The 12,759-nt window shown below is 38.6% G+C and overlaps 1 long non-coding RNA gene across 1 annotated transcript; it reads left to right on the top strand.

Moving 5' to 3' along the window:
• The first annotated feature begins 2,069 nt into the window (after positions 1-2,069).
• On the top strand, positions 2,070-11,584 carry LOC134555324 (uncharacterized). Its single transcript, XR_010081407.1, has 3 exons — positions 2,070-2,726; positions 10,648-10,728; positions 11,075-11,584. It is a non-coding gene; the product is annotated as an uncharacterized LOC134555324 (long non-coding RNA).
• Positions 11,585-12,759: the final 1,175 nt, after the last annotated feature.

The following is a 12,759-nucleotide window of genomic DNA, read 5'->3' as shown; positions in this document are numbered from 1 at the left end:
TTCCATGTGTGCCTTATCTGTATTTCACTATTTTGTCCCACTTGCACAGCACTGTGGCTGGAAATATATCACTGACAGGTTATGGAGGCACCCACTCCTTGTCTCAGCTGCTGAGACTGCACAACACCTCTCTGAGAAATTGCTTAAGTAGTGTCATGGCCCTCACTTTTATTTGACCGCTAGGAAAATGTGCTTCATTCAGTTCAGCTCTCTCTATAGCTGGTCTGGGGTTATGCTTCAGAGATTTTTCAACCTTTCAAAGAAAACAGATAAAATCAAAGCTTTCCTCAGCAGCATCAGTCCATTTGAAGTCATTTAGGTGTTCTTATAATTGCATCAGCTTCTGTGATTGCTTACACCTAACAGGAATATTTGGCTTGGCCAAACTGGTACCAGTGTAACTAAGAGCAAATCTGGCATCTTATGTGTATTAGCTCTGTGCTTTTCCTTTCCTCATGTTCTATATTGTCTCTTTGAATGTAGAGCTACAGGGGTTTTTGTTGTTCTTTATATTTTATCATCACACAAGATTTTCCTCATGGTTAAATAGGAGATTCTGGTCTCCTAGAAAATATGTAGATAACAGAGTGTTTTTGCTCCAGTAGCTGGCACAAGGCTGAATGTGGTAACCTCACTTACTGAGTGGTTGTGTTGTCATTGGGAATACTCACACATGTAAAATGAGTAGGACTTGGCCCTTTGGTCATATTTTTGTAATAAAAGATAAAATGAAATTTTTAGGAAACTGCAACTTATGACCATAATATTTATGAGGCTGTCAGGACTGCACTGTAAAAATTCGTATTATTTAATTCTTCACTCTGACACTAAAGCATCATTTCATTTATATGCAAATAGGAATATGCTGTTTCTTCACTGAAGAAGCTGTTTGAATTATTCAGACTTTATTAATAAAGCTTCATAAATAAGTATTTTTTCGACTGAATTGGTAGTGGCCAGGGGAGAGAATCTATTTATCAGATTTTGTTATTATGAGCTTCATAACAAAATATGAAGATTTATGGAGTACATAATTAGACATTATGTGATTCTAATGGAAACACTGGGTTATCCAGATGAAATAAATGTTTTCTTTATGCATTTCTCCTTGGCAGAGGCACTTTCTGGAAAATAGGCAAAACCTGTCCCATCCCTGAGTTCCAAGAAATGCCTATGAAAGGCAGAGAAATGCAATACCTTTTTTAAAATCATACACACTGAAACAATTTTGAATAAAAGATGCCTAAGGAAGACTATAAGGAATGCCAGGGAGAAGCAGGTAGGGAAAATTCTTCCACTGGGCAGAGGTGCTGGTATGCAGATCAAGGTTTAACTCCATGTGTGGCAGCACAATCCAGCCTGAAGCCACCTGGTTTTTAAACCATTATTCAGGTGAGCAGCAATTAATGTTCCCTTCAGGTACCCATCCTAGTGAGAGTCCAGATGTGAATTACCTGCTGAACATTACAGAGCAGCCCACAGGGATTTATTACTGTATGCTGTAACCCAAGCAGAGTTTTAACCTTACCCACAGAACCTCTGAAATCCACCATAACAAAATGACTGTAAGTGAGCAATAGAGAAGAACATCCAGGCTGCAGGGCTGGTGCAGAGACCTGAAGAATGTTTTGCAGGAAAAGTTTCTGGCTTGAATTTTGACATTGTTGATTTGGTATGGACTGAATTTACTGAATTTAGTGCTTCTCTGGGAGCACATCTTGGGGAAATCTCTCAGCATCTCAAACTTACCAAGACTAAGAAATGAGCCTTTAACTGTGTGCATGACTGTTCTTGAATCAATGTTTTGCATGTGAAATAAGGGTCTGTGAGCCACTGTGCTGGGCTTCATGCAACTAAGCACTTAAGCGTACACATAACTTTAAACACAGGTGTAACCTTGAAGGCACTGAACTGGGTTGTGTGCTGCTGTCAGCAGCATGTGCCAGGTAGGGACGTGTGTTTGTGAGTGTGTGTAAATGGGCAGGCAGCTACCTGAAGGATCCTGGTTTGGATAACCCAACCACAGAGGCAAAGGATGTTCTGACAATTTTAAACTCTGCATAGTCATTTATGGTCAGAGCAAAGCTTAATAATGTACATTAATTCCTGTCCCTTTAACACATGACCAGGTGTTTTGAATGAGAAAATTCCTAAAAATACCAGCCACTTTTCATGCTAGCTTGTCTAACCACTTATTTTATTTTATTTCTATAACACTGAATAAGACCGGAAAACACTACACCTAAAGTATTCATTGCATTAATTTTTGAAGATGAATGAATAGTGTAACTCTGTAGTTTTCATTTCTGGAGTTTAATTAAAAAGAAAAAAGTCAATACAGTAATGATGGCCTGGTGATCCCCACCTGGGGCCTCTCCCCACCCTGCCCACCTCCCTATTTCAGCCCAGCCTGGGCTCCTTGGCCTGGGTTTTGGTGGTGCTCTCTTGCTCCCTCCAGCCCTGTTTGGTTGTGGGCTGATGTCCTGGGCTGTCCCTGTGCCCAGGGAGGTGACAGAGGGGTGTGGGGGCTGTCTCCTCCCTGCCCTGCTCAGGTCCTGCCCACGCTGGAGGTCCCTCCCAGCACTCCAAGGTTATATTATGCCTGGATTATTATAGGTAAATTTTACTGAGGAAGAAATGCCACACTTATCTCGGTTCTCCTTTACTTCTTTCCCCCAGTACAAAGATGTGCCCAGGAGACTCTCCATGGAAGCTTTCCAGACCAGGTAGGTGCTGACCCAGGTGTTTGCAGCCTGGCAGCTCTCTTTGCACATAATTGTGTGTGCTCCAGGTTCAGACTCCCAGGTTCTTTGGCCAAAGAGAGCAAATACAGAAATTTAAATTGGACACCACATAGCCTAGTTTGGGCAACCAAGCAACCTAATTTTTAGGCTCTTGCAGCCTAGCAGTAAATTGGGAGAATTCCTTGCTCTGGACTGTGATACACTTGTAACTTTCTGCTGCTGCCACTTCAATTTTTCCTTGGGGCAGAAACACTGAAATCTAAGACAAATGGTTAATTTCTTGCAATCTCTCATACTGAAAGTAGTCATATTTCCAAGTCAGTTGTCTCCAATGCTTCTGCAGTGCTTACCAGCTACTGTAGGAATAACAGTGCTGATTTTGAATATAGAGCCTTTTTTTTTTTTTTTTTTTTTCCTCTTTTGGATTTTTTTCCCTTTCACTGAGAGGATAACATGCCTTGGAAAGGCTTTATTTAAAGTGTGTACTGGTGCACTGCAGAGCTTGTTCTGTATTAAATTCCAAGGATGAATTCTCTTGTGAGTAGTTTGCTGCAAGTTGACGGATTCATTTATTTTTAAAGACAATTATCTGGGGTTTTTGATTTTTCCTTTTTTTATTGTTGTTATTCTGAGCTACAGGTGATGAAATGAAAACTAGCTTCATTATTGATATGTGGAAAACTACAATGAGGTCACTTTTCTAATGCCAGATTAAGGTGGTAACTTCTGGGGGCTGGCAGAGGATGTTGAAGTTTGCTGTGGCTTTGGCCCCCTGTGAGAGGGGCAGCTCTGTGTCAGGTTACAGCTGAAGGCTTTTCTCAAGCTCTGGCACAGGGAAGGCAGGGATGTGATCCTGTGGAAAGGCAGTTCTGCTTCTCCTCCTCCCTGCATGGAAAAGCATGCCATGTGTTCTTGTCCACTGTGACCTCTGGCAAATAAATGGGAGCCGTGTTCTCCTTGTTACCAAGTTACAAGTTCAGGTGTCTCAGACAAGCCCTCTCCAGGCTGGTGAGGCAATGGACCAAATGGCACATATGGCTACATGGAATAGACAGGACACTCACTTAAAAATGAACTTTTTTGAGCCCTCAAATGCCTCAGTCTTCAGTGTTCCTTTAAGCATAGGAGCTCACTTAGAATATTTTGTGACACTGCCTTGCCTATATCTGGTTGCTTTCTGCTGTAATGCGTTTTTTGTGGAGAGGCATATAGGGCATTAGTTGTCAATTCTGCCTACACAACACCATTTCTGGAGTTTGTGGATCCCCTTCATACCCTCAGTGAGGAAATATTTAGCTGTAACTTGGTGTTAGCATGCTCCAAGTAGTGGGTTTTGCTGCACATGAGCTTTCCAGGAAGATTTTTGGTCTCACTACACTGTGATTTTAGTTCTGTTCTTCACTCTGCGGTATGCAAGCCACAGGACCATATGGTAAAGCCACAGAAATATGTGTGCTCACTATAAGTCTGCTTCCTATTACAGCTACAAAATCCAGAAGCTATGAGTTAAATTCATCAAAAGTTATGTCACTATTCAAGAAAGCAGTAAGCCCAAACCCCTTACCTCTGAAGATGGAAAAGTTGTTGTCCAATAGGCATTTCTAAAATATCTAATGTTAAGAAGAAAACTGAAAATTAATTTAATTTATGAGTAACACAGGGAGTACTCCAGATATTTTGCCTAACTGAAAATATATTTTCTACTAGCATTCCCTGAAAGGGGCATGAGGGACGCAATGGTTGCTGCTCATATTTTGTCCATAGGAGTTATCAGCTACCTAGTGACTAGTGCATGTATTCAACAAACAGGGGGTGTTGAAATGTCCCTGGTTTTGATACAAATGTGGTAGCAAACGGACCTTTCTGCAAGTCCATGTCATTCTCAGACATGGCTCTCTGTCACAGAAATCCCTCATATTCTCTCTTTTAACCCTCTGTTAACTGAAATTTTTATCAAAGTACAAGGGGTCACTCAAACAGGTATTATCATATGATTTTGAAAAGAAATGGGAAAGCAATAGGATTGGATGGAAGGACTGAGAAAAGGGTTTTTTACAGGTAGCAGAAGCAGTTTTGTAAACAATGCTGGTAAAACTCTAACAAAGGACAGAACAGACTGGAGATGGTGCTAAATGTGGGGGTGGGAACTCACAGGAACACTACAGAGCTCATTTGGAGTGGCTGGGGAGAGCTGAAGTCTTCCTGTTTGCTCTTCTAGCAAGGACCACGAAGCTGTTGTGGAAACACACAACTTAGCAGGGTGTCTGCCTTCAGAGATTTCAGTAAGGGAAAGGAAATAAGGCAACTGTAATGCCTTCCTCCACTATGAACACTGCCTTTCATGCCAGAAGAAAGGCACAGCCTCTCAGCTTTTTGATCCCTATTATATTCAATATTCTTATAGCCACAGGCTTTGTGTCCTAACCATTCCCTCTCAACTCGGAAAACTCAATTTCCTCTTGTTTTTTACCCAAAATACATCCTTTGGACACAGTTAGGGGTATTCTGTGTTGTAGATGGTATGTTTATCCCAGGGCACTCTTGCATAGCACTGACCAATGGGACCTTATTCTCTGCTGATTTTTATCTGTATTTGCATATATACAATGCAAACAAAGCTGTGTGTAACAGTTTTACTTGATAGCCTTTGGTATCCACACAGCTCTGATGAAAGTTACTTCCTAAGGAGAGGTGGAATGAAAAGTCCAGCCTTAGAAGAAAAGGTAGTCTGGAGAAAATCCATGGAGGAAAACAAGGAGAGACATTTTTTAACAGATCCTGCAATCAATGAAGACCTGGTAGGGATAGCTGAAGATGAAAACTGTCATAATTTTACATTAAAATTGGCCTTTAGAGGATTAATTTTAATGTTTCTGCAGGGTGCTTATACTGAGAAGCATTGAGGTCAAAATGCAAGTATTTCAAATTAGGAAAGCAAACAGATTTGATGATAGCTTGAAATAATCAGATTTCTTAATGGGAGACTTCAGTGAGGATGAAATTACAGTAAAAAATAGATTGCCAAAGCAATGAGAGCAGTAATGTGCAGCCACAGGAGAATTGGGGTGTGGAAGAAATCCAGGGTCAAGGATGAAGTCAGCATCCCAGCCAGCAGGGACAGCCAATAGGTCAGACTGGAGCAAAACAAGAGAGTGAGCAGCACATGTATAATAAATGTGATAGGCAGGGCCAAATCCTGCCCGAGCTTACATCAGTACAACTTCAATGGCTGAAACCTCTTAACACAATGTCACTTCCAATAGGATCTAACAACATACATGCAGGCTTTTATTTAAATCCATGCACAAGGCTAGATTTTCCACTCTCCTATGCTGTTTCTAGGCAATTGTAACTTCATTGTTCCACTGCTATTACTGTTGTGATCTTAGATACTGCTGAATTTCTTCTCGTGTTATCTTCTGTGTAAAAATATACCTGTTTCTTATTGGCCTTCTGTTTTAGCAAGACTGAATTCTTCAAATTAAAAGATCATTTTAGGAAAGCATGATATTGTATGCTATTTCTTGAAAGGTGTAGTATTTTATTCAGATTTTAAAACTGAATTCTTTGTGCATTCTACCCACTGATCCTCATTTTAAAAAAATGAGAGGTTTTTTTCTTTTTTTGCTATGCTGCTAGTATTCATGCTTTCTATTTTGGTATTGGTGGTTTAAAAAAAGGTGATAAACAAGAGAGTCAGCTCCCAGAATTAATAAGCTGGAAAACTGACTTTGTTTGAAACAATATCTTGTATTGCTTGTTGTATCTTTTATACTTGTAGCATTTATATTTTTTTTGAAATTGTCACTGATGTGAGAACAGTTATTTTAATCTAACACTTAGCTTTCCATACAAGTAAAACTGTGCCCACTTATCTGCAAGTATGCATGCACACAAGGATTTACTACTCTAAACCCAGAAGAGGCTAGGTATTTGTTTTTGAACTCCAGCTTTTAAAACTCTGGTTCTTTTATTCTTGTTGTTTAGCAAAAAAAAGAAACAACCCCCTATGGGTGATGTTTCAAATAAAAATCAAAAAATTGCAAATCTCTAAAAGCCCTCACATCCCTGCCCCAAAACTCTAGGTTTTAGTTGCTCTTTTTTTATGTATATTTTCTCTTAGATTAAGATTAGAGGGAAGACTGTATTTCCTCTTTTTTTCATCAGTATACCAGAGGTAGAGCCCTCAGCTCACTGACTAGAGCAGAGCAACAGTGGGACTGTCAGGGGTTTCCCTCTGCCTGCCGCACTTTTGTCCGCAGAGCTGCCAGCACAGGAGCAGAGAGCCACAGGTTCCTGAGAGAAGTGTTCTGTTCCATAGCTGCATGCAGAAGAAGGTGGAAATACACTCAGGAAGAGCTGTGCTGTGCCCAGCTGGCAGCATCCCTGGCAGAGCTGTGCCAGCGTCCCAGTGGGCACCGGGAGCCCCAGCGGATGGTGGCACTCACACCAAGGCAGCCTGTCAAAGGGAAGGTACATACTGAGCAGAGGGCAATACATCACTTAAGGCAGCTAGCTTAAAATATTGAAAAAGAGGACAGAACCATGGTGAGGAGAGTTCTTTTAGAAAATTGCCTGTGGACTGTATTTTAATGTTCTGAAGCTGTTCCCTCAAGCTATTTTACACAATACCCAGTTTTCCTGAGTTTCAGAAGTACTAATGATTCAATGGATAGAGAATCACAGAACGCTCCTGAACTCATCTTACACTTTCCTCCACTGCCTTGAAGTCCTATTTTCAGCTAGTGGTTCAGAACTACAGAGCATTGCAAAGGGGCAAAAAACCCTCGTGGTGTTAACCTTCTTTGAAAGAAATTAATTTTAAACTGGAGAAATTGGGTGTATATGAATGAAATTTTGTTTCTTTTTTCTGAGAACATCCAGATTACTAACCTGGATGCTTGGTTTGATGCAACAATTATAGTAATGAAATGCAGCATTGTCTTTTGTGTTTGGTATCAGGGGTTTTTCCTCTCTTTTACAATATTTCTGTAGATATTTCTTGAGGGTTCTTATGTTTAAAATAGAAATTACTTGAAGTGCTGTAAATAGGAATAGAAATCTGGTGAGTAGCAAGCCCCTCTCCCCAATTTTATGAGGATAGTCCTTTTTAGTCCTTGGCAAACAGTCCCTTGTATAATGTCAAAATGGTATAATTACCATTTTGTGCAAATTTCAGTTTTATAGGACGTAAGATACTTGATGCATACTGTCTAGCTATATAAATCATCATGGGAAAGTTGGCTTATTTTTATGAGAGTACCAAATAATGTTGCTGAGATTTTTCCCTATTAAAGTAAAACTAGGAAAAATTTAGATAGTGCAAAAAGCTGGCAACAGGATAAATATGTGCTCTAAAACTGCATGATTGCTGGGCTTTGTCTTAACATTTTAGTGCATTTCTTTCTCACACTCCAGTTTTTAATTACTATTATTTTAAACAAATACAGTGACTTTTAGTTAATTCTGGAATTCTGTAGATGGTTTATATATCCCATACCTTGTGCACAGATGATTAAGATTCTTCCCCATACATACAGAGTAGCTGCAAGGAACACCTTGGCACTGTGATTTATTTTTTTTTTTAAGAGGAGATTTATCCTAGCACTTTGTTTTCCTTAGTACTCCTGCTGTTACCACTTCTATTGCCCAAGGAAATGTTTCTACCTCAAATCCCTCTGCATCCACAGTCTCTGCTCAGACTGTGAATATAGGCCATAGGTCACACTTTGGAGAAAACAGAAGGGTGGAGGGAAAATGAAAAGTTACAGGTCTCAAAAAGGAGGTGACTTCGTGAACTTTAATGACTTTTTTACATTAAGAAGCTCAGGTTGGGGATTCTTACAGCCTCCTTGGTCATACCATTCTGGCTCTGTAAAGCCAGAAAGAGCTAAAACAAAGAGACAGGAGATGGATTTCTTTTTGTACATATATATTAATTAAAATACTGTCTGAATATAATGAGAATTTTATCTATCAGCAACTTCTCAACAAAGAAAACAAGACTTTTCATGAAAAAAATCTTTTTCACATTGGGTATTTTGTAGTCAGATTATGAAGACCAAATGTTAGAGTAATTTGCTTAGATGTTGCAAATCTAGCTTGATTAACAGGAAAGCATAACACATTAAATTAAGTACAAAGAAGTAATGAATGGCTATTCAACACTTGGAATTCACACTTTGTAACATTTAGCAATGCTACAGCAATAGTTTAGGTTAGGCTGATATTTTTTGTAAGTTAGTATGACTTGCAGAAACATTCTGTTAAGGCATGAGTTTTTAATCTTTAGTTTCTTTCATCTAAATTAAACATTAAGACCTATATAAAATCCACTCCTGCAATTCAATTTCATTAGCATGTGAACAATTTTTCAGTTTTAAATAGTGATTTGACTTTTCTTGCAAATGTGATCCAAACATTGCTGATGTCACTAGAAATGCTTTGCTTACTTACAGCGGCTATTTGTTCCCCAAATATAGTGGGTTTAATTCCTTTGCATGAATTAAATATTTGGACAAGAGCACAAATGACTGTATTCTCTTGTATCCTAGGGGAATGCAATGATTTCGTTGGGGGGTGTCTCACAAGTCTAAGGTGATTTTCCCAAGTCAAACAGTGCTATTGGCACACATGTGCTCTTTCTACATCAGGTTTAATTATTCCATACAACTTTGAATGGGGTTCACCAAACTTTGAGGGTTTTACCCTCAAAGAACTGGTACAGGCTTGGATCACAAAACCCAATAATGGAGTAACTGGAGATTTCCCTCATGAGATGGGACATGTGGACTGAAATCACTTCACAGAAAGGGAAGGGATTTTCAGTGAATACTATAATGCTGTTTGGTAAAATGTGAAGGGAGAACCCTATCATACTTTATAGTAATGGGCTAGACTCAATAAATTCCCTAGTCCTCTTTAGAAATATATGGAAGCCAGGACTTTCAATTTCCTACAGAATGTTCCAGCAGAAAACATACATACCACCTTGCAGAAGACTTACAAACTGTCAGACCATTATGACATCCCAAATTCTTCTGTAGACAAAGTCCAGTGATCGTTCCATTTTTACTTTGTGTATTTAAATGTATATGTCCTCTTCTGAACATCTTAATTGAAAATTTACCAATAGGTCTGTATGGTCTGAATCAATACATGAAAGGGTTGGTTAGTGAATAGCTGGACTAAATATGCAAATTACAAAGTTTTCTTTGAGGCTTTATATGAGAAGATGTTTTAAAAACTTTATCAATGTCAACATGTCAGCCTGCATTTCTCTGTGAAATCTTGAAACTGCTCTTTCATCTATGTTGTAAACACATCAACAAGTATGTAGAATGTCTTGACTTTGAAATGCTGTCACCTACTTTCTGTATCGTTGTCAGTAGTCAGCTTGTTATAAAAGTGTTTCATATCTAACTCTGTTTCTTTTGGTAGTGTTGACATACTGCATTTTTCAGCTGTGCTCCTTGCTGCCTCTTCCATTTTTATCAAAAAATCGGTGTGACAGAAGTTCTTCTCTTTCTTTGCAACATGTTGATATCTCAGGTTCTCCACTGTCACCAAAGCAGTTGTGCTACTTTGAGGATAAGTTGAGTCTGTGTAAACCATCTTGAGTATTTTGTGCCAAAGTGCAGTGGGATTTTGTACTCAAATGTTTTTGTGATGATAAGTCCCCAAGCTTCCGTCATTGTCTTTACTTCGTTGTTTGGAACTTTCCCAGAATGTGTTCTGTTTAGTACTGTGCCTACTCCTGAGGTGCTCGGCAGTTTGGAGTCCACAGTTTGCTTGGAACAAACCCATCTGGTGACGGAAAATTTCTTAACTGTGAGTGTTCTCAGACATTCTATTCTGCTGTTTCTCATGTAATTTTTTGTTTTGTTTTTGGGTTTGTTTTCAGAACATATCAGGAACTGGTACAATTGCCTCAAGTGCCCCAATTGGAATCTGAACATCTGTATTTGTTACTGCATTCCAAAATGTAAGACATTTGCTACTTTACAGTTTTGAATTATGCTGTTTCACAAGGATTTTCAGTCCCCAAAATACAATACTGCTGGAGTTTACAGTGATACAAATTTGTTTGAGTTGGAAAAAAATATTCTGTTCCAATGCCTTTGAGACTTGTGCAATGGAGTTGCATAGACTTGTTCATAAAGGGCAGTGAACCCATGGACTATGATGAAGTACTGAACAGATAGCTTAACCATAGGATCCTTTAGTTTGGAAAAGACTTGTAATATCATCAAGTCCAACTGTGAACTCAGCACTGCTGAATCCACCACTAAACCATTTCCCTAAGAACCACATTTTAAATCTCCCCACAGATGGTCATTTCACCAGGCCACTTCCCTGGGCAGCTGTTCCAATGCCTGATAACCCTTCCCATGAAGAATATTCAATCTACATCTTGTCTGGTGCAACTTGAGGCCGTTTCTTCTTATCCTGGTATTGCATACTTGTGTCATTCTTGTGTGTGGCATCTTGCTGCATCTATAAGATTACAGTTTCAAAGGCCAAGTCATGTTGAGTTCCTACATCAATATGGTTCCAGTGCTGTAAAACACAATTTCCTGGTATCTGATATGGGTCAGGAGGGTTGGCTTGTGTCCATTCCATCATCTGCAAGGATGCACAATACTTCTGCACTTGTACTTCCTTGTGTATTACTTGCACTGCAATAACATCCCAATGCTCTTCTCAAGACTAGACCACAATTTGTTACCTGTGTACAAGACACACAGTTTTGCACTTAACCTTTTTATGATGTATCAGTAAATATATTATCAAATTTGAGTTAGTAAATTTAAAATCCTAAGGCTTAAGGCAATGATCATAAAAGTTGAAACAGGAAGAAAATATAAACTTTGAAGAATGTATGCTTTCTACCTTAATGCAAGGAGAATAAATTTCATTTTTGAAGAAAGATCAGTGCATGAACTTGTTTCCTCCTCTATCAGAATAGATCACATTCCTGATAACTAACATATCATAAAGCAACATTTCCTAGTTATGGTATGTTTCAAAACCAGGTTGACATGAACCAGAGATCAAACAAATTCTGTATACACGGACCCACTTTGAAAAAGCTAAGGATCTGTAGGGTGTTCAGATCATATAGTCTGCAGAAATTTAATTGGCATATTGTTGCTGTTAAACTTAAAATGCACAGCATAGCTACAGTATAGAAGATTATTAGAAATAACTGAGTAAGTAGGCTGTCATCCTAGAAAGACAGTTTCAAATTAACAGAATTATCTTTGGAATACATATGTGTCTTAGCCCTGACTACATCAAGCCATTAATCACACTGGCTGGACCCCCCACACTTTCCATATGGATCACACTGCTGCTTTAAACACTGTTTGTGGTTGAGTTGTTTTATTCTGCCTTAATCACTATAAATTTAATAATTAGGCTGTGACCAGGGAAGGCAAAAAGTGAAGTTTTCTAGAAACCTTTGGATGAGCATTTCAAAAGAACAGTATCTAAGATGTTCGTTCCTTTTTTTTTCCCCAAACATAATGGAGTGGACACAAAGCCCAGAAAATAATTCCCTTGAGGAGGAATCAGACACATAGTTGGTAAGTGGCCATAGTGTCACAGTTTCCTCAAATCATTGTTTGCCAAAATAATAAACTGCATTTGAAAAGATATAAACTTTCTTGGTGAATAAAAATGCTATGTGTAAAACAAAATGTATTCTAAAAATTAATCATATATCAGATCCGTTTTTTCAAAACTCAAATTTTCTTCTGTTTCTTGACCACAGACAAATATTTATTTTTTTACAAATGAAAAAATTATTCTAGGAATATAATCTATAGATTTCCTAGTACACTCATCTAATTAAAGGAAGAACTCAAAAAAGTTACTTTTCAGGAATTCTGAATATTTTTTTAAATTATAGAATTATAATTTCCAATCCAAAGCAAGAAATCTTGCTGACAGGAAACATTTTCAAAGGGCATGAACCATCAGAAGATCTGGAATCCAGATGTTAGCAGTATAG

This window comes from Prinia subflava, chromosome 10 (assembly GCF_021018805.1).
Source record: "Prinia subflava isolate CZ2003 ecotype Zambia chromosome 10, Cam_Psub_1.2, whole genome shotgun sequence".
Lineage (NCBI taxonomy): Eukaryota > Metazoa > Chordata > Aves > Passeriformes > Cisticolidae > Prinia > Prinia subflava.
Note: the sequence above shows the minus strand (reverse complement) of the source record. Positions and strands in the feature narration are given on the sequence as shown.